Below are 27,199 nucleotides of genomic sequence, written 5' to 3' on the forward strand. Positions count from 1 at the left end.
CCTATAAGTACGCACATAACACTTACACAAGTCTTATTTCTAGATCTGCTTCTTCACACTAGATGTCATAGTACATTGAGCAAGTGCCAACTTACCCCTTCCTGTGTATAAACATCCTTCTAAAGGCTTTCACTTTCCTTTCTAGAGATTCACATCAATTCATAATCAGTAAAACCGCACTTACCGAAAACTACCCAATCCCTGAACTATAAGAGGCATGAAGTAATTTCTCAGTGATCTCACCCCAGCATAGTGTAAATGAAGCAGGCATACTTCCATCTATACAGAAACCATTGTACACAGGCTGGTAACGGGGACACAATTTTTCCTGGGCCTAACTAATACCGTCACAAGGTGGCCATAAACCTTGATGCAACAGGCACCAAATCCATTCTATAGGTACTTTTGTTGTCATTTTTAATATTTTCCTTCATGGATTTAAAAGGAGTATGGGAGCCAATAGCTCTATATGTAAGGACATTACTCGGAGCACCAGCATACCTTCACATAATCCAACAGATGCCCAGTTTCCTTGAAAAAGCCCTTATGCACGCCTACAAGTGTAATGGAGACATGGCAGAGCCTCAAGTTTTCAAACCTAGATCCGCAGTCCTGGGACGCTCTGCTCCGCCGCCACTGCACTTGAGTCTCATTTACATATTTATATAAACAGGCTTTTCAAGGAAATTGGGAAAAATAGATGAAGTTGAAAACATCAGTGAATATTTCACTATAATTCTACTAGTGTATTATATTATACCATATATACGCACTGCTAAGAAGTTCAGATACAAATGTAATATTACCAGTATTTGTTATGTTGTAACCAGCGCTTACAGCCATAACTGGAGGCGTCCATGGAGAAACACATGGCTCCTGAGCAACAAATTGGGCACCAGTGACCTAAAGGTAGGATTGGTGCACCTATGATGACTTCTACAGTGCACTGCGGCTGCTTTGATATCAAGTTGCCAGGTGACAGACTCCCTTCAGGAGGATGCATTTATTATAACTATAACCCGAACAATACATATGGCATTCATTCACATCGCCTTCAGGTCCATAACAAAGTGCCAAAGAATGTGGGTGCAAAGATACAACCAGTCAGCCATTCTGAGGGCTAGGGAATGCCGATTTTGGTCACTGGGTCAACGAGAATACATATAGTTAGTTATACAAACAGTCCCTGATCTTAATGTCAGTCAAGATCTTGCGTGCAAAGGTTTATCCTCATAGTTGCACCCTTGTGCCTTTCAGGTTTGACTGGACTGACTATTACCAGTAAAAGAAGAAATGGCGCCCCCATGCTGATGAAGGATGTACAAGCACAAGTGCACACAGGGTGCTAGGAGTACAAAACACATCCACATTTTATCAGTGCCCCTGCAGTCACATCTTCACAATTAACTGGAAAGAAGCTTTTATTTTTGTTCAGCCAAATAAGAGTTAACCACAAAGTGAAATAAAATGCTCAGCTTATACTCGTAGTCCAGAAGGACAGAGAAGACCGACCTCAGATACTCGTACAGACAAGTAAATCTCAGCCATAATGGGGAGCAGACTTCTACGAGACAACAAATAGCCCCACATGCTAAACCTTACCAGCGACTTGTTCTGCTCCTGTCCTGCACGACCAGCTGAGACTCTCGTGTGTCAGTCAGTATCCTCAGGATGTGGCCAGACCGTCACATAGTGCAAAGTAATAAGAGGAGAGGACAATGGTCTTGCTGTGAGCCATGCACAGCGCTGTGTGTATACAGAACAGAAAGCAGGAGACAGACTATGTTCCTGCTTCCAGATTTAACCAAGTTCAAAGGCTTCCAGTAAGAGGGAAGGAGGAGTCTGCCGGTAATCCATGTACACATACAGGATGACAATGCTGCTCAGCTGGAAAATTCACATACACGGCCACCTAATATCTACACCGTTTCCTTCTCAATAGCTGCAGACAGATTAAGGCTAAACTTGGCAAAGCAGACGGCTGTCCAATATACAGTAGATACAACAACAAGCATAAGCAAGAGACTAGCTGAAGCAAAGCCCCTCAAAAACCGGCAAACATAAGCAAAGTAACCATCTAAATAAATATACTACGTAAGGCTGGGTTCACATTTGTCGGAGACAGCGTTAGAGAAAGTCAGCATAGAAAAGTCCTGCATGTAAATCCCATCTGAGGAGGCAGATAACTGCAAACTAAATGAATTATATACAAAAATAAGTGTCCACGTTGCCTTTTTGACAATGGTGTACAAGTGGTCTCATATACTCAAAAGATTCATGCTATTAAAAATGTAGCCATTGAGGTTATAAAATGCAAGAAAAGCATATAACCACCTAAACCTACACTTACTTGTTTAACCCTCACTCTGCCTGTGTAGACATGCCGCCACCCCTCCAGTCTATCCCAGGCATCCTCAACATGCTGCAGGAGACCTCCAAGTCCAGGACTTGGCTGAAGCAGTCATATAGACACGTCTGTCGGTGCTGGAGTTGCGGCGTATAAAGAGAATATTACTTATTAGATCACAATTCCTTCAGGTATATGGGACGGACAGGCAGGATATGGAGAATGAAGAAAGCCTATACCCCACGCCATATGTAAAGAGGTTATCCAGTTTCCAACATTGAAGGCCTATCCTCAGGCACGTTGTAAGTAAAGGATATCCAGAGTCGCACTGTCTGGGTACTGGAGTCTGACACCCGGGACCCCCACAGATCTAATACTGATGGCCTATCCTAAGGAAACCAGGTAGGCCCTATAAAGAAGCACTCCATCGTTTGGCTTTTTTGTCTGTTTGTTTTATTCTTTCAATATCTGACTATTACCCCAATAAACAGTGTATAAGCCTCTTGTTCAGTTCTTCCTTCTCTTCATTTGGGTCATGTGATCTCTAGGTGACCTCCTCAGAATAATATGGCATTTGATTCTCTCACACTACAGACTTTTATGTATAGTTAAAACAGCATGGACTATACCACACAGACTCTCCACGGGGAAGGGGAACACAAACTTATCACTACCTACTGCAAACTTGGATGCACACTTAGTTGTGTGTATGGGGTAAGAAAGCTGCCATCACAGTCAATGTGGAGATCACAGGGTAGCCGCCGCCACATATTTTTGTGTCTCTGATTATTTAGAAGAATATGAGAATAGGAGAAGAATTACACTGCCCCCCCCCCCTTCAGCAGCAGAGATAGTGCAGCCCTCTAGGGGCCCATGTGAAGCGGTTTTGAAGCATCATGGGATTGAGCACAGCAAAGAGAAAGTGACATCACATTGCCCAAGTGAGGTCAAGAATCCCATGAATATTTAGACAAAGTAACAATCTAGTAAGGAAACACTGATTGAGGCAATAAGTGCATAACACACATCTATCTATCTACTAGCTTCTGCCCATGACTTTGTCTGAGGGTTGTTGTTGGCGATGAGGCGCTAATAATTAGCCAAAAGTGGTTGGCGCTGATCCGCCTGCGTCCACGTGTCCGCTCTGCTACATCTGTGCATATGCGTAGCAGCCCCAGCTCTATGCACATCCGTATGGAAAGCATATCAAGCTGTGGTACCGCACTGCCTCAGCTCATGAGCCAAATTTCAGTCGGAGACTCCATTTTCTTCAGCTTTCAAACTGTACGGCTCCCTCCTGTTAGCATGTAGCTCCGCCCATCACATAGCATGATCCTATGAGACAGCTGAAGGCCCTGTGATGACATCATCAAAGGTCCTCAAATGTAGTGTGTGTATGTAAATTCGAGCTTAACGATCATGTAGGGATGTCATTTACCGGGCTAAAAAGTAGCCTACGTGTTAATTGGGGTTCCTATCTATGTGCCAAATTTCAGCGAAATCCGTTCAGCCGTTTTTGCGTGATTGAGTAACAAACATACAAACGTTAACATTTATAATAGTAGGATAGGAAGTAGGATATAGGATCTATCTATATATCTCTCTCATCACCGGAGTGCTACTTTCAAGTTAGAAAACGCTCGTGTATGAGGGTGACCTGAATGTCACCTGATTTCAGATGGGTGAGGAAAGAGTGACAGGGCACTTTTAGTAACTTCCTTGTATGAAAATATACATGTACTTTTGAAGATATTCTAATAAGATATAATGGTTTGCAACAAGAAAAATGCAGTGCTGAGGCTAAGTTGCCCAAATAACTAGAACTACAATCCTAGCCAAGCCTATCCTTAGGATAGATAAGGATGTGGTCAAGCTGTCCTCTGCATGGATTAGCTAGGGGGAGACATCTGATCCCCCATACTATACAGTGATCTGAGCAGATTGCTCCATATCTTTTGTAATGGCTGGGAGATGATAGTGCAGCTCTACTCCCACTGACATAAATGGGAGCTGGGCGGCAGATCTCTGCTTTTGGGGCCGGACAAAACAGCTGATCAGTCTAGTAACTGGCTGTCACCCCCACCGATCAGATATTGATCACTGATCACCCCCAACATGCCCTGAACAAGGCTCAAATGTAAGGAGTCATTGAGAGAGACAAAGAGCAGTACATCGAGGAATGGAGAAGCGCAATAAATAACTCCAAGAAACTCACCGTGTACCAATCCCTACAAAGGGACTACACCATGGCCACCTACCTGGAGAGAATACGCCACCCCAAACACAGACAGACCCTGAGCCGGTACAGACTGAGCGCCCACAACCTGGAGATGGAGCGACACAGGCAGACGTACAAGCCACAGGAGAACAGACTGTGCCAGCACTGTGACCAGGGGGTCCTAGAAGAAAAAGACCCACTTCCTGCTACACTGCACCAAATACTCAGCTGTGAGGGCCGTCTACTTCCAAAGACTCTCTGCCCACATCCCAGACTTCATATCTGCAGACGAGAAGAGGAAACTCTACATCCTACTGGGAGAAGAAGAGGCCACTGTGGAGATCGCTGCCCAATACGTGTCCAGCTGTCACCAAACAAGAGGAAGATGAGACTGTGGAGGACTGTTATACCCCAAACCACCGCCCCCAACCCCATACTCTCCCTCTCTCTCTCACACACACACACTTTACTAGCTTTGGCATTGCCAAATATCCATTCAGACGTGCCAATAAAGCCTATTTGATTTATTTATGGCCAGATTGATCCCAGCCCTTTTTCAAAAATGGTGAGAACAATGGAAGGAGGACAAAATGACCCAAAAATGCACCATATGTATGCCAGAATACTAGCATGCTTGCCTTAATAAATAACACCTCCATACACATTCAAGATCAGGTGATGGGAGATATCTTCCATGTATGCAAAGCTGAAATGTATTAAATGTAGATGTGGTTGCGTATCTGCTGTATACTCCATTCTATGCATTGCAAAGTGTGAGATTCTGTGGAATTTCACAGCCAAAGAACTGAGGCAGATGTAACATCCATACCACCTGTCAATCTCATCTACCATGACAGAGTGAGGCTGGTTAGCTATTGAACAGGGCCAGCCAGACCCCTTCAAACATGCCAGACATACAAGGGGAGAAGCTTTGTGCTTAGGTTAGACTGAAAGTAGAAGTGAAGTTTTTGGGACAACATGAGGGCGTATGAAATTGGGTCATGGGTACAGTAAAGTACTATAACAATGCTTGCTATAGAGAAAAAAAAAAAATTATATATTTCCTAGAATTGAGTTCTTAATATGGCTGATAGATTTACAATCCCATACAAGTGATGACAAAGTGATGAGACAAAGCATGAGCACTTCTATTCAGTCTTATGCTAGCAGTGTTCCTAGTGTAGAGGGGAACAAGCTCTGCAAACAATGTGCTCCAAAATCCAGCCGGCATATGCAAACATTGCCAAAGGACACAATGTTCTGTGCCCTATTTACCAGCAAACACTAGACATGTCACTTGTGTGTACCAGTGCAGAAAAATGCTGATAGTTACCAACTACTGCAGCCAACAGATTGCCACATACAGGCTACACAATACAAGGTGACAGGTGTGACTCACATAGCCAGCAAGATGATAAATGTGGCATGCAGACACCAAGCTGTCTAGGAGGCCTGAAAGGCACACAAGCCCACATGGATATAGATGACAGCTACTGCTGTGCAGGCAGGTCATGGCTAGAAGAACCTGTCCTAGGAAGAGACTCTCTACAGACAGACTTCACAGACTTTTTCCAGTGTATTTTAAAAGTCAGAACTTACAAGATATTTTCTTACATACAGCTACATATATACATATATCTTATCAGATTGTACACTTGAAAAAGGAGCAATTTAAAGCTCTAAAACACGTTATGAAAGGACACCTGAAATAAACAGCGTTTTCTCCTTTGAAATGTTTCGTTCTATTGCTACCGACCCCAATTGAAATGAATTGGAGGTGTTTTTTTTTAGGCAAATTCCACCTCAACAATCAGTCTGCAAAAAACTATGTGAAGATAGCCAATATTTTTTCCAACTCCAGCCAAAACTGGTGCAACTCAAACTCCACAGCCCTGGTTATGTTTTGTGCACTATTTTTTGGATTTGATGTCATTTATGTACTTTTAGGTTTATTCAGCTGCTATGACGACAAGACTTAATTAATCCCTCTTAATATTTCTTCTAACCATCTCTGCCATCATGGCCTATTAAAATAAAGACCTATTTTTAGTTCACTATGGATTAAAATGACATGAGGTTAGTGCATTAAAAAGGCACAATCCCACCACAAGGATATAAATCTGCATGCCTAGTGGCAGTATGAGTGATGACCGGGGCGACAGCTAATCCGGAGAATGGACGGCTAGAAATAATGGATTGGATGGGACATAATGGAAGTAGGAGAAATGTGATCTGAGAGCCCCTGGAGGTTTCCTACATACTGCGGAGCCATCTCAGACACAAGGACTTCGCTTTTACACTGTAACAGGAGAAGGTACTTGCTTGTTGCTGGTCAGACATTAAAATGCTTATTCAGAAGGACCACAACAATAATAAGTAATGGGGCTTGTATGGTCATAGCTACATGTAAGGTACTCACCCAGCTTTATATGGATGATGGTCAAGAGCCCAAAAGAGCTGGCCACAAATGGCTGTCGCTATGGTATGGAGTGGTTTCTGGTTTGGCTGATAAGGGATATCACCTTCCAATCTAATAAACCTGGTACAGGATGGACTCAAAAAGCTCAAACTGACTGAATATGGCTCCTAAAAGGACTTTTACCATATGCTTTTTTAAAAAAAAAAAAAATAATATATATATATATATATATATATATATATATATATATATATATATATATATATATATATATATATATATATATATATATACACACACACACACATAATCTCCAGATATTTTAGTACAAAATATGGTGCATGAGAAACCAACAAAATTGGTATAGCTCAAGGGCTAGGCTTTCAATATGTTTAGCATAGAGGCCAATTGTCACCAACACAAAATGGCCATAACAGAAGAACCAAATAGTGACCCACAAAGCTGAGGGTTGCAGGCATATAATAGTATCAGATGATATCCACAGCACACTTATACACAAGTGAAACACCGATAAATATGGGTCCTGCAGTTACCATGCAGCCAGTAATAAATAACCCACAGCTCACCAGGACTTCACTTATAAGTGAAAGACTCCGAGGCTCAAGCCCAGCGTGCGGCCATGCTGCAGCCAGAACACAGAGGGGTAGCATCCAAAAACCAGTGCCAGGTGATGTGAACAGTACGTGTTACCTCATGGCATAGCACACACAAAGGCCTTATTCACATGACACCTCATTCAAGTCCATAGAAGGGTTTCCCATGACAGTGAACAACAAAAGCACCATGGACACTTCTGAAACTGCCATTGCACAGCCAATATAAGGCCAGGTTCACACGGAGTATTTTGGTTCGTAATGTGGAACGTAGACGCCGCGGGAGCTTTTGTGGGCCGTATACGCTCCCATTGTTTTCAATGGGAGCCGGTACTGTATACGCGGCACTATTTTGCGGCCATGATTTTGTGGCGGCCGCAAAATAGCACCACGTATAGAGTACCGGCTCCCATTGAAAACAATGGGAGCGTATACGTTCCACATTACGAACCAAAATACTCCATGTGAACCTGGCCTAAGACCCTTTAAAGTCTATGGGTCCATTCACACAGCTCCACCCAAGTCTGTTTTGATGGACAAAGACTTAGGCTCGGTTCACATCTGTGCCCAGTTTCCGTACGGGGATTCTGGTCCCCTCTCTGCATTTGTCACCCTTCTGGGTGGAAACCGGAGGGAAACCAAGAGGACCCCATTATAGCCTATGAGGTCCGCAGGTTTCCTAAGGTAACCTTTTTTTTTTTTTTTTTTCCATACGGATTAGGTTTCCGCTCATGGGGGGGGGAGCAAGCGGACCCTTTTTCCACTATTATAGGAATAAAGCCTATGGGTGGGATACTTTAAAGGGGCTCTATCAGCAAAATCATGCTGATGAGCCCCACATATGCGTGAATAGCCTTTTTAAAGGCTATTCAGGCACTGTAAATGTTATATTAAACTACCCCCCCGTTTTAAAATAAAACCCTAAAACACAATGTGATAAACTTACCCATTGTGCACGGTGGGCGGGCATTCAGGGTCACGATGGGTAAGTTTATCACATTTCTGTTTTAGGGTTTTATTTTAAAATGGGGGGGGGGGTAGTTTAATATAACATTTACAGTGCCTGAATAGCCTTTTTAAAGGCTATTCACGCATATGTGGGGCTCTATCAGCATAATTTTGCTGATAGAGCCTCTTTAAGCAGCAAGTGAACACTTCTTTATGTGGATACACTAGAAATAGAAAAAAAAGGATATATAATAATTAGGATAGCCAAATGCAAGGAACTGAGTGACTGACAACAGCCAAAATATGATGACTAGATGAATACAAGTCCATTGCTCTCAGATAGACAGGCCATGAGACTACCAGGTCATACTTTATTCTGACAGATATTGTAAACTTCCTCTTTCACTTTTTGCACAGAGATTTTATTTTTTTTTTCTCTCAAGACTGGTTATGCACCATGGATAAGCTATAGAGAGTGTGACAAAATGAAGTTACATATGCTCCATCCAATGCTGGCAGATACAGGAGCGCTCTATACACTCTACATATCGGGCAGTGGTGTACCCGAATAGCAGAGGCCTCTAACAGGAATATAAAGAACCAGCTGGATTGGGCAGGAACAATTTTAGGCTAAGGGCTCGTTCACATCTGCGTTCTGCAGGTTTCCGTTTCCTGAATAAAACAGAGCAGGAGAATGAAACCTGCAGGAGTCTCTCACCCATTCATTTGAATGGGTGAGAAAGCTGTCCGGCCGTGAGCGTTTTAGGCTCTCCGCTGCGAAACCGGGTTTTATAATCCGGACACAGAGTCGGACATGCAGTACTCTGTGTCCGGATTTAAAAAAAACGGTTTCGCGACGGAGAGCATAAAACGCTCACCGACGCTCACGGCCGGACCCGGTCTGTGCTTTCCATCTTCATGCATGCAGAAGACGGAAACCACAGAACGGAGACCAGAACGCAGGTGTGAACCTAGCGTAAGGCCCCATGTAGCAGGTCACAACAAAAAACAAAAAAGGGGCAGCAATGCATCACAGTTTCTCACAATGCTTTTCACAAAGTTTGCAGAGGTTTTCTCTGCAGACTAGTTGCTTCCATTATACCTATAGGGAAACCGCCAGCGCTTCTGTAGGAATAATTGACATGTTTCAATGTCCAAAACCATGACTGCGTGTATTTTTCTGCAGTGTGTGGATGGGATACACTAAAATCCCATCCACTTTGTAGGGACTGTAAAACACCACATTTATACCAGGTGGGGCCCCAGTCTTAAGCAACATGATAATGTTCAATGGTCTCCAAATTCCCTATAGCTCAATCCAATTGAGCATCTGTTTATATGCTGGAATAAGTCCAATCCCATGAAGCCCCAGCTCACAATATACGCAACTTGGCTATCACAGGACATCTGGAGTCTGTGCCTCAATGGGTTAGAGCTTGTGGCATAAAAAAATATTACACACAATATTATGACAGTGGCTTTACTCCTATAGATATTGGGCGTAGCATCCTATATTTATAGACAAGAGACTAATGGGTAGATGGCAGTCTTCAGTTAGGGGGAGGGGATGTAGATACATAATAAGGTAGAGTCCGCTAATGGCCGGCGATGCACCAGACAGCTCTGACAATACAGCAGCAGAGAGTTATTGCTTGTGAAATCTCTCACATGGCCTTCCCGTCTGTAGCACAATGCATGAATAATGTACGATCATCTGCATCAATACTCCAACATCTGTAAGTACTCTTCAGTAATAAGACATAGAAATTACATCTGATAGAAGAACATTTAGAGAAATATATAACACTAAATAAGTGAGTTCGAGAAGATATTACTAATAGTAGAAGAGGGGAGAAGTCTCTGCATCACCAGATGTTTATTTGCTCATGGATGTTATTCATACAATAAAGAAGAACAAGGAAAACAGGTGAATTTAAGAATATTTGGGTCCTCCGCTGCAGTTTCATTATCAGGAAGGGGGGGGGGGGTTAGATTGAGAGAGAATAGGACATATCAAAATGAAGAAACAAGGAAATCAATATGTTCTAAAAACCAGATGTGCAGGACAAAAAACACTCACGCAGCAGGTACCACCTTATAACCCAATCTTTCTGGTTTTGACTGGCCCAAAGCCATAGGAGAAATATTTTACAAGCAGATTCATAGTTCCTGGAAGGAGACGCCACATTGTGAGGTCTATGAAAGCACACCCAAAGCTCATACCCAAGTACTTGTTATATGTATTAATAGCTTATGTCATTAAACCTGGTGTCACTACCAAAGTCCCCCAGAGGTCTCACATCAGCAGGGTCTTGTGTTCTTTGAGTGTAGTATGAAAAAAGCCCATTAAAAAGGTTGGTCATTGTTGTTGTGGAGGAATCGCTGTTTAAGTTAGAGCTCAAGTCTAGTTAGTAAGACATTTACTATCTGTACTGACACGAGAGGACTTTAAGTAATGATGTGAATATTACTAGCATGGTAGAACTCTTCTTTTGCATCTTGGCCTTACCATCTGCACAATGCAAGACTAAACAAGAACTTGTACCAAAGACACAAACAATGCCAGAATCCACCCTCAGAATGTCACTACGTTGTAGCAGCTTTCAGAACGGTGATCTTTGTGGTGTACTAGTTTCTACAAAGCAACAAAAAAACCCTGAAACTCCTACACAGCTGTAGTGTACATGTCTATAGGACGTCATCACTATGCCAAAGCAGGTTACTAATGGCCACAAATACCAGAGGGCTGCCTGCTATGTAACAGAGCAGACACCGAGTCATTGTACTCCTGATGTATGCCAGATATTACCTGTGCTATATACATAAAGTATATCTGCTCCATTGCTAGGAGAAGATCACCAGTTTATACTTCAGAGCTGCTCTTCCTGGCATAACAGCCAATCTGAATGATAAAATGTGCCATCATTACAAAGTAACCATGAAACGTTAGACAACATGTCCACCACCGTGCGCAGGTGCCAGGTCAAGGGAGTCAGACCCCCATCCATTAACTCCTAAGCATAGGTCATCAATTTTTGGCTCTTAGAAAATACATTTACTGTAGTTGTGGGGGGAGGGCAAGGTGATGGCCAACTTTTGAGATAAAGCCCTGTTAATACCTAGTGCTGCTTCTGCCGACAAGAGGATCAGCCATTACTTCGGGCAGCAATGCAGTAAGATTGCTGGGACTACCAGCAAGGGGAACGAAATCTCAAGTCATAAGCAAGAGCTCAAGTGTTTTACATAAGGATTACCTTAGGGAAGTCACAAAAAGTAGCATGGAGACATACTATAAAATACTCAACACAGGGATCTTCACATAACATGAACAGACTTCATTTTATTTCTAGTTGACAATGACATCAACATCATGAGTCTCATTCACAAGTGGTGAGTTACAAGAGGAAAAAGGAAACCAGTGGAGTTTCCGGCAAATGGACATTGGTTGTCCTCCAGTACAAAAAGACATTTATTTCCAGTAAGTTCATGACCCGTTTAAAGGGGCTCTAGCAGCAAAATTTTGCTGTATGAACACCACATATGTGTGAATAGCCTTTAAAAAGGTTATTCAGGAACCGCTAATTTTATTTTAAAAGGGGATAGGGGTTTAAAATAAGACTATAAAAACATATGTAAATCATACCTGAACGTGCACAGTGATTCACGATCCGACGTCATCTTCTGGCACGCCTACCTCTTCTTCTTGCAGCAACACCCTCTGGTCCTGGCTCTTCCACGCCTTCAGCGTTCTCTTCTTCCGACGTGATGGCTTCAAATCCTGCGCATGCGCAGTACACTCGTGAAGTTGTAAGGGGAACTGAGCATCCTGAGTGCTGAAGCCTGCGCAGTAGTGCTCCAGAGGGAAGCACTACTACGCAGGCGTGGGATTTGAAGCCATCACGCCAGAAGAAGAGGACGCTGAAGGCGTGGAAGAGCCAGGACCAGCGGGCGTCACTGCAAGAAGAAAGAAGAGGTAGACGTGCCACAAGATGGCGTCAGATTGTGCACAACCGCCCACGATCAGGTTGATTTACATATATTTGTTTTTATTTTAAAACGGGATGGGGGTTTAAAATAAGAATACCGGTGTCCGAATAGCCTTTTTAAAGGCTATTCACGCATATGTGGGGCTCATACAGCAAAATTTGGCTGATAGAGCCCCTTTAAGGAGTAACTAACCAGACATCAGATCTGCTGGAAAACACAAGATCTGTCATGCAAAAGATCTGCTTGCCCTCAGGTCTATGAACACAAAGTACATGTCGGCTCTGTAACACCTCTAAGGTGCACAATTCAGGACACAGGAGGTGTAACTTGAATCTGCACAGGCCCCAAGCAAAATCTCTGATAGGACCTCTAACTACCTAGTGCCATTTAGAATAGTGGTACACTTTATGTGATAGAGGGGTCTTTGGGGCCCCTCATGGTCCAGACCCAGAAGTGACTGCTACCTCTGCACCCCCTGAAAAGACACACATATGCCCAGATTTTCTAAGTCCTCCATACAGGACTTTGTCAGTTTCTGTGGCGGTTTCTCCAGCACAGATGTGAACTTAGCCTAAGACGCACTTCCAATCTTGCCATTGGCTCAGGCTGCTGCTCCATCTTGTAACTGCAGCTCTGCCTCTTTAGATTAGCTTGTGCTTGTACACAGCAGCCAGTCATTAGCTCCACAGGTAGCCATTATATAGAGATCATTTCTATTAGAGTAACACCAACTACTTCTGTACTCTGTAAGCACATAAGTCAATGGGGTACAATAAAGCTGAGGCCACACGTTGCAGAAACGCAGCTTTCTTTTAGTTGCAGATTTTGCTGCGGTTTTTTGAGCCCAAGTCAAGAATGGCTACAAAAGGAATGGACAATATAGAAGAAGATCTTACACTCCTCCCTTCTGCTCAATAAGGAAGAGGAGCCATCCCTTAGGAGGAAGCCTGGACGGAAGAGAGGTAAATATAATGGAGTGGGGGGTTGGGGAGTAGTAATGATGTTCCGTTTTAGGAAACAAATTGTCACTGGATAACCACAAAGCGTGGAGTGAATATGCAATTTTGATAAATTATGTAATTTTGTAAATTGATATGATAAATGTACCGTATTTTTCGGACTATAAGACGCACCTAGGTTTTAGAGGAGGAAAATAGGGGAAAAAAATTTTGAAGCAAAAAATGGTAAAATATTTAATATATGGGAGTTGTAGTTTTGCAACAGCTGCAAGGCCACATTGACAGGTGACCCTGCAGCTGTACGGGGATGCATAGTGGTTTTTTTGCGGGGCCAGCTGTACTTTTTAGTTATACCATTTTGGGGAATATCTATTGCTTAGATCACCTTGTATTGAAAAAAAAAAAAACCCGGTGGTTTATGATAGATAGATACATAGATAGATAGATAATTTTATTTATTTTTTTCTTTCTAGGGACAGGAGGTGATTTAGAACTTTTATTTATATTTTTAAAGCTTTTTTTTTTTTTTTTTTTTTTTTTTTTACTATTTTATTCCCCCCCGGGGGCTTGAACCTGCGGTCACTTGATTGCAAGTCCCATAGACGGCAATACAACTGTATTGCCGTCTATGGGACATTCTGTCTATTAGTATTACGGCTGGTCATAGAGACCAGCCGCAATACTAATATAGCAGTGACAGGCCTGGGAGCCTCATTAGGCTCCCGGCTCTCACCCGAACAGGTCGGCTCCTGCGATATCGCCGCGCAGGAGCCGGCCTGCAACTTCACAGGTACGGGGCCGGTGGGGACCGGCCCCGGGGGAGAAGGGGCCACCGATACTGACCCGGCATCCGCTGTACTAGAGAGGCGGATGCCGGGGAGGGATAGACGCTGGCACAGGTGCCGGGCCTGAGACATCGCTGCGCTCCACTGTCCTGCATGAAGCCAGCGGCGGGGGGACGGAGAAGCGGAATAGCATCACTCCTCCCGCTGCTGGCTTCATGCAGGGCAGAGGAGCGCAGCGATGTCTCAGGCCCCGGCATCTATCACTTGCCGGCATCCGTCTCTCTAGTACAGCGGATGCCAGGCGCCACATTCGGACTATAAGACGCACCCTTCTTTTCCCCCCAAATTTTGGGGAAAAAAAGTGCGTCTTATAGTCCGAAAAATACGGTAATTATGTAAATTATGTAATTTAGGAACTGTGGAGGGAGGGGTGTTTAGGTTAAGGATGGAGCCCCACATTGCGGAAACACAGCTTTTTTTCTTGCAGATTTTGTTGCGGTTTCATTGAGCCAAAGCCAGGAGTAGATTGATCCAAAGGAAGCTTCATATATACACACACATAGAGAGATATATATATATATATATATATATATATATATATATATATATCTCTATGTGTGTGTATATATGAAGCTTCCTTCGGATCAATCTACTCCTGGCTTTGGCTCAATGAAACCGCAACAACAACAACAAAAAAAAGCTGTGTTTCCGCAACGTGGGGCCTCAGCCTAAAGTAGGAATTAGCTTTTTATCTCTGACTACCTTTCAGCTACTTGCACTTTTTTTTTTTTTTTTAGTTTTTTCCTTGCAATCCGCTACATTTATGAGGAATTTGCTCCTTTTTTCCACACTAATGCTGCTCTCACCACTTTTGCTTTTTTTTTTTTGCAAATAAAGGGGGAGTGGCTTAAATAGAGATCCTTTTCACACTGTATTTATGACTTTTTAAAACGGTGCACAAAATGCGCAATTACACAACAGTCCATGGGCAATGTAAAAGATCCCGTTAGAAAGAGGCATTTGCACTTTTTTCAAACGAAGGGGCAAATGGAAGATGGCCAAAAAAAAGGCGCATCTACACATCATTTAACAAGGATATGTGCGGACATCATAAATAAACACCACAATGAAACCAGTCTGGGGAGAAAAAATAAAAATTAAAAAATGATAAGACAACCCCCAAATGACTGTATAGGCCAATCCAAATCCCACTAGTTATCAGGATCAGCACTAAAAGCATGCAAACACACATACAACCCTTAAGGGGTATTCCCGACTGGCTTGTCCACAAACTTGCAGGCTGTGTGCCCTGTTCACTTCCTGGTTTTCTCGGTACATTGGTGGGCGGAGTTTCACTTGCTGTCTCCCAGACAAAGCTCTGCTATCTCTCTTCATAGCAGTACCTGTTTTCAGTCAGTAATGAGGGATTGGTTGTAAATAAATTAGCACAGTACCACTGGAAGATGCACAATATGAAGCTGAAGTAGCAGAGCTGGATTTGATAGGTGATGAGAATCCCAAATTAACATGCTACAGGACCAAGAGTCAGCTTGCAATAAACTCCGTTTTAGGTCTGTCTTTACATACAGAGATAGCAGACTCCCTGTCTCAGCCCTTATCAGCAAAATTCAATTAGCAGACTGATCACTGGGAGATAAACCGCTCAGAAATACAAGATTGCTCCCAAGTCTGGAGCACCCAGCCCCCTCTCCCTCCTGAGAGCAGGGAGCTACATCACTTGACCTGGGCTGAGAGATAAGCTCATCCCAAAAAGCAGTGTAAACAATAAAGTGAATAAAATAAGATAACAGCCAAACAAAGCAGTTTTGATAAAGCAATGTATTTAGGAAAAGTCTTAAATCCACATAAGCTAGCAGTATAGATAGGATACTTGAGATGGGACAACCCCTTTAAAGTGCCATCAAAGTCTGACAACCACAAGATAGTTGTCAGATGCTGGCAATGTGGTGAATCCCCAGTGATGTCATCACATAAAACAGACTCCCCGAACTAAAGAGCAGGCAGCTTAGATTGCTTCGCTCTGTAAACAAATAGACCCGTGCTGACTAATACTAGGATACATGTGGTACAGGTCTGTACGCATAAACAGGTCTCTTACATCATAAAGAACTATACTCTCATTCTCTATTTGAAGACTAAAATTTCGTTTCTTCTCCAGAAACTATCACGCTTGAAAATTCCCAGTCTGGTTTCATGGTAAACTGATAAATCGGCAGTATCAATAAACGGTATAGTGGTGGGATAATACTGACCAAAGCACAAGACCGAGTGCCCCTTCACTATGAGAGCGGCACAAGTGCAGGGCCATAAGCTTCCATTATAGGGTTTTATAGTAAAATGACACTTGTTCACCCTGGAAGGGATTAGACGGAACATCACATTCAGTACGACGTTTCATGATCCATCACAGGTATAGACATATTTCATAAAGATCCCATCATTTACCACAGGTCAACATAGGAGTTTTTGAAAAGACAGCTTTTCCCATCCCCAATTTGTGTTAAAGGGGTTGGCCACTTTCAGACCAATATTGACAAACAAATGTACAATAAAAAGATATACAATTTTCCAATATACTTTCTGTATCAATTCCTCATGGTTTTCTAGATCTCTGCTTGCTGTCATCCATTCTGTTACTTCTAGAGGATAAAACTCTGACCATGGTCATGTGATGTACGGTCCATGGTCATGTGATGTACGGTCCATGGTCATGTGATGAGCACACAGGTGTCGCTCTTTATAGTCACAGCACAATAATCAGACATCTGCCTGGTAACGAGCTGTGCACCTGTGTGCTCATCACATGACCATGGACCGTACATCACATGACCATGGACCGTACATCACATGACCATGGACCGTACATCACATGACCATGGACCGTACATCACATGACCATGGACAGAGTTTTATCCTCTAGAAGTAACAGAATGAATGACAACAAGCCGTAATCTAGAAAACCGTGAGGAATTGATACAGAAAGTATATTGGAAAATTGTATATCTTTTTATTGTACATTTGTTTGTCAATACCATATTGGTCTGAAAGTGGCAAACCCCTTTAATAAAGACGCACATACTGTCAGGAAAAATCAAACGTTGCTTAAAAGTTTAGTTACACTAATAAGTCCTTACTATATGTTCTTCAAGCTTCCTAGCAGACAGAGGAATACTATAAGAGTAGAGCTCCTGCCGGATGCACAAACTTCTGCCCTGTGACTCAGTTGTCGGCCTTGTACTATAGAGCGCCAGTGCCATGGATTTCACCCTAACTTGCATAGAGTGGACATTCTCACAATGTTTGCAGAAGTCTTTGCTCATACTTCAAAAATATACTTAGGTTGATCATCAGTGTAAGTAACTGGCCACAGAACTGTGCCCTCATTCATCTGTGTAAGGAGCTCATTCATTTCAGCGGAGAGTCATTGTGCTTCCTCTCCATTGACAGCCAGCTCCAAAAATGGCCTCTCAAATTTTTATGACAAGAGGTCTAAATAGATAGTTAAATCAGGCAGCAAGTCAGGATCACCAGACCCCCTATACTCCTGAAAGTTCACACACAGTTTTTTGCAGGCAGATTTTGACACGGAAACAGACTCAAAATCCTCCTGCAAAAATGGCAGAGACCGCATGGCTGTGATGTTTATATGCCTTCATAGACTTCAATGGAGCAGCGCTGCAGTATCTAATAGCGATGAGCTATACTACAGGTAGGCCTTAAATATTAGAGACTGGATAACCTCTGGAAACGGAAATACAAGTATTTACAAAAACAGAAGTTTCTGGAGTTTTGAGAGGATCTCTAGGGTTATTGTTCCATTAAGGAAACGTCTCCCCTAGCCCAGGATAAAGAATACATGTCAGATCAATGAGCTCCAACCACCAGGGACGAAAGCGCCCCATAACACCTCTTCGGCAATCCATTCACAAGGGGGAGGCAATGGTCCCCAGTTCTCTCAATCAATGGGGAAGCAGGGGGTCAGACTCCCAGCCACCTAACATTGTTCATCTATCTTGTGGATGGGGAGAAGTCTCCTCTGTAGGAAAGCTTATAAGCTCCAAGTACACATAATAGACTCAATGAAGAAGAAAAAAAAAAAAAAAAAAAAAACACGCATCACTCTGTACCCTTCACATAACTTCTACTACACCCAGCTAAACAGCTGTACAGTGGTCTGTTACACCCCATTGGATTTTTGGCAGACCAAAGACAACTTTATTTAGCTTACTTATATAACAACATCATATTCTGCAGCGCTTTACAAAGACATTGTCAGCACTGTTCAACATAGGGACATTCTACATTCACTGTCCCTAGGTCTTTGAGATTTCATCCTATACATTGCAAGGGGTGAAATTCATCTACAATATAAAATGACAGTCTGATCTACCACAGGTCAATTCCCATAGGAATCCATCCCGCCTGGACACACCCATAGTATCTCTGCTGCAGCCTGGTACTCGGCATACACCCATGGCTTCTCTTATTGTGGGTCTATGGCACCACTGCCGTTCTCTAATAAGATGTAACCGGGTGCAAACCAGTGCGTGTGTCTCCTGTGCTCCAGACATTTCCCCCCACAGGGGTCAGTAACCTCCTGGACACAAATATCTCCTGTCTGTAGGCTGTCAGCAACTGATCTAAAAACCGGATGGAGAAGAGATGACAACCCACAACATACACTGGTGAGACGTGCAGACACACACAAGACATCACCTAATAATACAAGAAGCAGATGTGCTCGACAAATAAACCAGAATCATCAGGACCTCCAATTCCCAATCCGTCTAGACCATTAGCGCAGATCAATAAATGATGGCATTTTCCCACATGTGCCAGCGACAATACATTACTCTGCTACTAAACCATTATGGCATATTACATCATGCATGCAGAATACATGTCCTTCATCCTAGATTTCCAGCCTAGATTTACAATCACATAAACCAGGGATAAGAAGCGACTGACGCAGATGAGATTGTACAGAAAATTATGGCATCAGGTCCAAGATAATTAAATTGGCAAAGACCCAAGGACAGATCCGAATATGCTGAGAGGCGGCGATTACACAATCATCCATAATACTGGACTATGGAGATCGTATCCAACAAGAGGAGGGGGCACATGATTGAGAGAAGAAAGAGGACTGGAAAATATACAGCCACCAATGTGTGTGGACAATGCAACAAATAGCGAGAGGATAGAGACTGATGCCCTGCCAAGCGTGGGTGTAAATCACAAATCTACTGCCCTGGACACAACAGGCTGTCATGTCACAAACTGTAGTGGCATCAGATCACATAAGAGTGCAGGACCGATGTGCAGATCAATGTTCTAGATATATGGACAATCCCAGAGTCAAAGTGAGGCATCTATAGTGGAAACATTCACCAGCCAGGGAAAAGAGCGCCACCCTTTATGCCATTTTACCTGGATATGTCCACAGGAGGTGTGACTACTGGGAACCCTAATAATTCCAAAAGGAGAGGTACAGCTAAAGTGAAAGTGGACACATGCGAGTGACCAACGAGCATTACAAACTTCAAATTATACAAAAACAGCCCAGTCATCCTGTGCTCAGGACTTGTGAATACTAATGCCATATCCCATATTCAAAGGCTACTGGTCACTAGGACAGGGACACCAAAACCCAGATGAGAGTGAAATGGTAATGTAGATGCATGGCTCCATACACTTCTATATAGAGAAACTGGAACTGCCCCCAGCAATCAGATACTTATACTCTAGGCTGTGGATATGGAATAAGCACTGGTGGGAAAACCCCCTATAAAGAACAACCCCACTTCTACAAGCCTTTCCATGTACAGTCTGGAGTAATATGAAAGAAAATGGAGGTGCCTTATGTTAGGAATAACCATACCAATATATTTCACTGCAGCCCGGAAAATACATCTATAATGTAATGATCCCACACTAAGGTGACAAGACTGTATACATGTCGCCAGGCCGTGATTGAAAGCTTTTGGGGCTATTGAGTACAGTTCATGCGCTCAACACCAGGCCGCGAAAATACACACATGTGTGAATTGGGCCATAGAAACAAATAAACATGGCTAGCACACCGACTGAGGGCATGAGGCCTTATTGTCTTACTAAAGAGAGTGTCAGCTGATTATTCTCGGGCTGTGTTCACATCACAGCATTATAGGAAAACAGAAAAAGAAATGGAAATCCCAATAGGAAAAGATCAGTCACACAACTAACTCAAACAGGCCCCATTGACTATATAGAGTGTTTGTTGGGAAACCTTTACAATGTGCCATCTCACCAGACCAAGAGATCCGGCATGTAAGATTTTTCTAGTCCTTCGACAATCTGCGACAGAACTCCCGACGTACTCAAGAACAACTCCTTCAGACTACGCTCACTTTTGTGTAGGAGTCTCGGGTGAATACTGTGTCATAAGCGACACAAGGCCACTATGCAGAGCTACTTTTACCGACAAAGTGATTACACACAATGATAGAAACCCAATGGACCATACTGTGAGGCAGTAGGGGCTGTCAGAAGGAACAGATCCAACCCTATGACTGAGGGAAACCAGAACGTTGACTGGCTACGGTCACACATGGTGGCCTTCAGTGAGGTATTCGCAGCAGAACATCCTACAATGGATGTGCTAGAAGCAAACACTCCTTTTTTGCTGCGGTTTAACTCCAGCAGATACTGTGAGTGAATAAGGAAGTTGTGAGATCCAACAACGTCTCAGATCCCACTAATCTGGAGAATGGGGACAGTCACCCCCTTTCCTGAATGGAGTATTGGTCATGCAGCATAACGGGAGTGTCGGAGATATCCAAGTCTGTACCTCAGCTATCTCCAATGCTCCTGCTGAAATAACCGCAGCGGAGTGAACACTGCCCAACCACCAATTAATTCATGACAGGGAATGACAGTCCACCATTCTCCTAGGTAGTGTAAGAACCCTTTTAGTCTAAGGCCCACGTAGCGAACCGCAGCCAAAAAGCGTTGCGGGAAAAATCATGGTGGAAATACATTGTGACTTTTCCCGCAGCGCTTGTCACAGAAAGGCCGCAGAGTTTTCCTTTGCAGACTTTCAGCTTCCATTATACGGATACAGAAAACGGCAGCATTTCCGTAGGTACAATGAACAAAACCACACAGTGTATGGATGGGATTAGCCACGCAACGTGGGGCCGTGACCCTACAGGCTGAAACCTTCCGCCACCAGAATCTGTAGCAATAAGTGACATGGGGTGGGCACCATATCGTGCCAGGCTAATATCCCAACCACTTCACACCCAGGGGCTGCCTGCCATTCCACCAATGTTGGGCCCCAACCTAAGGCTGTGGTCACATCTCTATTGGTGGTTCATTACAGAACCTGACAAGTGCAAATGTGAACAGAGCCTTACGCCATGGTACTGATGAGCAGGTTATCTAAGACTCTGTTCACACTGACCGACCCCAATAGCTTATAAAGATGTCCGTCAGATAACACTGATGGTAAGAATGAGGCTTCTGTCACCATGTCGTAAACTCAGACTGACAGAACTTATAGAAGGATTAGAATTCTGTTCTTTCTACTGACACTAAACATATAGTGGCTGCAGCTAGTTACAGGTACATACTGTATACACACACACAAGGTATATAGCTGGACTGGACATGTCAGGACACTGCACTGGTAAACACCACACACTTATCCCAGCCCCCCGCCCCACGTGAGTCCCCGGCAGGAGCCCCCATACTAGTCCCGGCTCTCCATACGGTAAGCAGGCAGGCAGCGGCTCTCACCTATCTCCGCCTCTCACAACTTCCAGCTCTTCTTCTGACGCAGCTCCGATAGTCTATGGCACCGATGCCGGAAACTGTTTGACCCACCTCACTCAGACCCGCCCACACACGCCAATCACTGCCACATCTGCTAGCCTTTCCCGCCCAATATTCGGCCTGGGTCAGCTCTCCACCAATCAGCAGCCAGCATTCTCCCGGGGTCACTTAGTCAGCGGAGATTACTCATCACCTTTCCACCAATCACATCACTCCTCTGACCATCCGCCTGCTTATTAATTATGCATGTTCTCCTCAGGCACCGCCCCTCTAGTCCACAAGAAACCTACGACGCTAAGAAGCCCCGCCTTATTTTATTCATTATTCATAAGCCCGAGCCTGTCTCCGCCCACTTGTTGGTCTTTGGGACGTCCTTGTGGTCGGGCTGTTACAGACACTTGGTTCTCCTCCCCCGTCCCGTGCCGTGCACTATGAGAGAACTCGGGGCGGGGAACTAGAGGACGGAACAGCCTGCTGGAAATTAGAAGGATTCCTGGCAGCTTGACGTCAGAGTTGGGTCACGTCATGTATGTAAACGAGGATGACGTCGGCTCATTGCTAAGCCGTGGATTCCAGTGTACAGTACATGTTGTTTGGATGACGACACGTGAATAGCCTGTAATAAAGGAACTCTAGAAGTTTTACAAAGTCCCTGCATTGCTTTAACCCTTTATTATCCATCAGGACCTGAAGAAGTTTAGAATTTTTTCCCTTACATTCTGGCATGATAACTTTTTTTTTAGTTTTACCCCAGCATGGTGATATGAGGCATTGTAAGTTTACTGACATGTAGGTAGATCCGTTTAGGATCCGTGCACACGTATGAGCGTTCAGGTACCTGAAAAATGTCCTGGATCATGGCACATGGATGATATCTGTGTGTCATACGTGCCATGGACACATTGATTGAATTAATAAGTCCAAACCACAAAAGGAATTTCCTATGTTTTGCCCCCAGACTCAAGACCCCATACGTGTACCGTGATAATATATGGTCGCGTGTATGGCCCCATACAGGCGAGCTAGCACACGGACAAAGCACATGGTCGTGTATATGAAAAGCCCAGTCTACAAACCTATAAAAATATTTTTCCCGTAATACGAACATATAGGAATTTTATATATATATATATATATATATATATATATATATATATTTATTTTTTTTATTTTTTTTGTGCCAAACTGATTTTTTTTCACTATTTCGCCTCCCTTTAAAACGTAATAAAACGCAATAGACATTCCCCAAAATAGTATAACTAAAAAATACATCTGTCCCCGCAAAAAAAAAAGAGACCTCCTATACCCTAGACGCCCTGTACATGGAAATATAAAAAAGTTACGGGTGTCAGAATATGCTGACTCGAAAAAAATATAATTTTTAAGTTTTTGTTTTTTTTTTAAAGGGGTTAAAACGTAAAACAAAAAAATTATATAAGTTTGGTATCCCAGAAATCGCACCAACCCATGGAAATTAGGTGACGTGTCATTTTGGCTGGATAGTGAAAGCCTGTAAGAAAGTCGCACAAATGCAGTTTTTCTCCAATTTCACCCCATTCTGAATTTTTTTCCCGCTACATTATATGGAATATTAAACGTTACCATTATGGCGTACAGGTTGTCCCGAGTTCTCCAGCTCATGCATTTTTTAGCTTCGTTGTCCAAATTCCCGGGACTACAATAGACAGCGGTTTATCGTAGCCCCGGGAAGTTGGGCAACAAAGCTAGAAAGTTTGAAAGGGTCTGTGCCGGTTCTGGCCCAGTCAGGCCCTACCTGTCTGACTTCTGGATTACAAGCCCTCCTACTTGTCTAAGTGGCAGGCCAATCTGAACATGACCTTTCCCAAGTCACAGTGCTTTAGGATCCTCTGTAGAGCTCTGTACCGAGTAAATACCAGGAAGCGGGGTGCAAACTACTAACCAGATGGTACCACGTCCCGTTTAAATTGCACAAATTCTTCCAATCTGCCTCTCCAAGGTGTTGGCGCTGTGGCACAGAGGAGGGGATGCTGTTGCATATCTTCTGGGAGTGCACTGGGCTGAGAGAATTTTTGGGAGGGAGCCCATTGGGTGATTTGCAAAGTTTTCCAGGTTACCCCTCCTTGCACACCGGATTTCTTCCTACTCCACTTCTCAGACTGCTCCCTGCATGCTTACCTTAAATCCTCTTTACGGCACATGGTTAACGCCGCCAGAGCATGCATTCCTACGCTCTGGAAGTCGTAGAGTGCACCGTCCCTCCTCCATTGGATTTGTAGGGTGAAGGATATCCAGGGAATGCACATGGGGCTTTCATCAATGCCTAGATGTCTTGGATCTTCCTTCAGGGTACCCAGGATTATAGAGATCTGGTGAGCTGAATCTCACCTGACGGGTCCTGATACCCTGGAATGGTTGCTGGGGCTCCTGGTTTCTGACCCTGAGCCCAACCCCCCTCCCTTTTTTTTTCTCTCCTCTTGTCTTTGCTATTCTTTTATTTTCTTCCTTAGTCTTATTACGGTTATTGTGCCTAGGCTCTACTGTACCGCATTGTATCTATTCTCAATTGTTTGAAATGTTTGTTTGGGGCCCTTATTATTTGGGGCTTGCTTCTTGGTTTTGATTGTTATGAATAAAAAATGTATTAAAAAAATGAAAATTGAAGTCGATCCGAACAGCACGCTCCATAGAAATGAATGGATGCACCTGGTACTTCTGCTTTGACGCTGGCCGGCCGCTTAACCCCCCGCGTGCCGGCTACGTTCATTCATTTCTATGCGAGCGTGCTGTTCGGATCGGCTGATCCCAACAGTACTCGCTCATCTCTATATACAACCATTAAATTATATATCCAGCAATTAATATATTGAGTATTTGTAAAAATGTGATATCTTGGACTGTTATGTCCTTTCTCTACACCCCAATGGCCTTCATGGGGTTATTGTCCAGGGGTTCTGTCCCCTATTTCCCCTCTGCTTCAGAGGTTACACCTGAAGAAGGGCTTAACAGTTGGAAAGATCCCGCTTTTGTAACTACTCAATATATTGGAAACTTTTTTAAATGCAAAGGGTGAACAAACTCCATATCAATGCCTATGGGTTTAGAATATGTATAGGTGCTCTGATACTTTTTATATTTCTTTCTGTTATATTTGTTCCCAGTACAGCTGGTCAGGCATCATATTGTATTTCCTAATAAAAGGCTCCATTCACCTACACTACGCATTCCTGGTGCCCCATAGGCCCATAAATTTATGTTACGTCTGTGCAGACCCACTGCTCAGCTTTCAGCGTGGTGTAAACAGCTGCTGCCCACATTGTTTGGAAAGCTTTGGGCTTTGGTATGTGGAAAAAGTTTAGACATGAATCAAAAAACTACATGAACCAAAGTAAGCATCCAACACCTTCAGCAACAAAGTGTGGCATGTACCACGTTATATTTTACATTACAAATGAGTATATAGCATTGAAGGATCCTGGCCCCACTTGTGACACAGCACTATCACAGCCTGTCTGTCCCAAGCGCCCAAACCTTGAACATGGATAGCTGCCCTTCCCTGCTAAGACTGCCTCCCCAGGAACAGATGTAATGTCCCGGTACTGCTCGTCCCCTTACCTTTAATAGTCCTTGCAGACCGAGGTGGTATGGACATTTGCATATAAGGTAAAGAGTTTCCTCCCCCTTCATTCCTTCTATATATTACCAGAGCCAGAACACAGGGGGTCTATTAATGCGCCATCTTGTGGATGTTTTTGTGAACTACACCTGCCTATACTTGCCATTGTAATTTGAGTTGCCAATGTGAAGGTGTGTCCATTATGATCAGGTGATCTTCAGGACCAATCAAGCTCCCTTGACTGGCCTGGAGGATGAGGAGTTACAGCCCCCTCTAAGGAGGTTAGGGACCTTTTGTCTGGGTCTTTTTGTGTGGAGCCATCGAACATATGGGAAACTGAAAATGGCAGCCATGTCTCAGGGCACTCCAAACAGAGATGGCTTTTCCTCTGTACTCAAGATTCTCCTCAGAGAGTATTTTCCTCTGAAGCTCCAAGCCTACAAGCACTAAAGTTGACGGACCTAGTTATCCATACATCTGGGACCTCACACGTATCTCTCTATTCAAGTAAGTCTTTGGGACAAATCTATATTTAAGAAGCCCATAGCTAGTCTGGCAGAATTTGAGGGTCTCCCGCTGCTGATAATTGTATCTGCTCTTCTACATACGTGTACCCAGTTTGTTGAGGACTAACCCCCTGGATACAGGCCATCTTTACAAGTACATACAAGTTTAACTACCCAAGCAACTACTAATTAAACTATCCAAAGCATTCCTGCTCCAAACTCTATCACCTGCTCAATTGGACACTACCTACAAAAATCGCTGTATTGTATGTGAAGAATTACTCCATATGTACATTTGTATTACCTTGTCCTGCTAGTAAAAGAGCAACGATTACCCCTGAAGCCTGGTTGTCTGTTGTCATTGTCAGATATCACGTGGGGGTGGGTAGTCGGGGACATCAAAAAGGAGATTTTGTGCACATTTGGGACCCAGGAACCCCCTAAAAGCCGGCCACATCTGATATATTACCCGTGATACCAGCCCTGGCCCTCCTGAGTGCTACACAGACCCAAGACATCCTCAATACCTACAGGGGAGAGAAAGTGTATTGGGACTGCACATCAAAGTGCTAAGGATAGCTAAGCATGTTTAGTTCTGATTATTTTACATCCACCACAACTGCCCCTAAATTTGTGTCACTCAGTAATGACCAGTGATATAGTGACCCACATTAGCTAAGAATGGCATATCTTGAGCAAGTGTAAGTTAGGGCGGGTTCACATCTGCGACCGGTGTCCGGTTTCCATAATCCAGTCCGGTTTCCGTCTTCTGTCATGAGAAACTGGACAGGAGACGGAGACCCAGCAGTCAGTTTTCAAACCCATTCACTTGAATGGATTTGCAAAGTGACTGCCCATGTGCGTCTACTTCCTGTCCGCGGCGAAACCGTTTTTTTTTAGCCGGACACAAAGTCGGACATGCAGAACTTTGTATGAAAATAAATAACGAACTGTGGCTCACCGTATCATCGGGGTATAGAATCCC

At 43.6% G+C, this 27,199-nt stretch overlaps 1 protein-coding gene across 3 annotated transcripts in view; it reads right to left on the reverse strand.

Moving 5' to 3' along the window:
* Nucleotides 1-22,190, reverse strand: part of STAT3 (signal transducer and activator of transcription 3) — a 45,294-nt gene extending 23,104 nt beyond the window's left edge. For 2 of the 3 annotated variants that reach the window (XM_075277257.1, XM_075277255.1), the window contains exon 1: nt 22,078-22,190. The gene's annotated coding sequence lies outside the window, so the exon portion shown is untranslated. Of the gene's footprint in view, nt 1-1,602; nt 1,784-22,077 lie in introns of those variants that run through there. The other variant, XM_075277256.1, reaches the window with a different exon arrangement.
* Nucleotides 22,191-27,199: the final 5,009 nt, after the last annotated feature.

Source organism: Leptodactylus fuscus, chromosome 6 (assembly GCF_031893055.1).
Source record: "Leptodactylus fuscus isolate aLepFus1 chromosome 6, aLepFus1.hap2, whole genome shotgun sequence".
Classification (NCBI taxonomy): Eukaryota; Metazoa; Chordata; class Amphibia; order Anura; family Leptodactylidae; genus Leptodactylus; species Leptodactylus fuscus.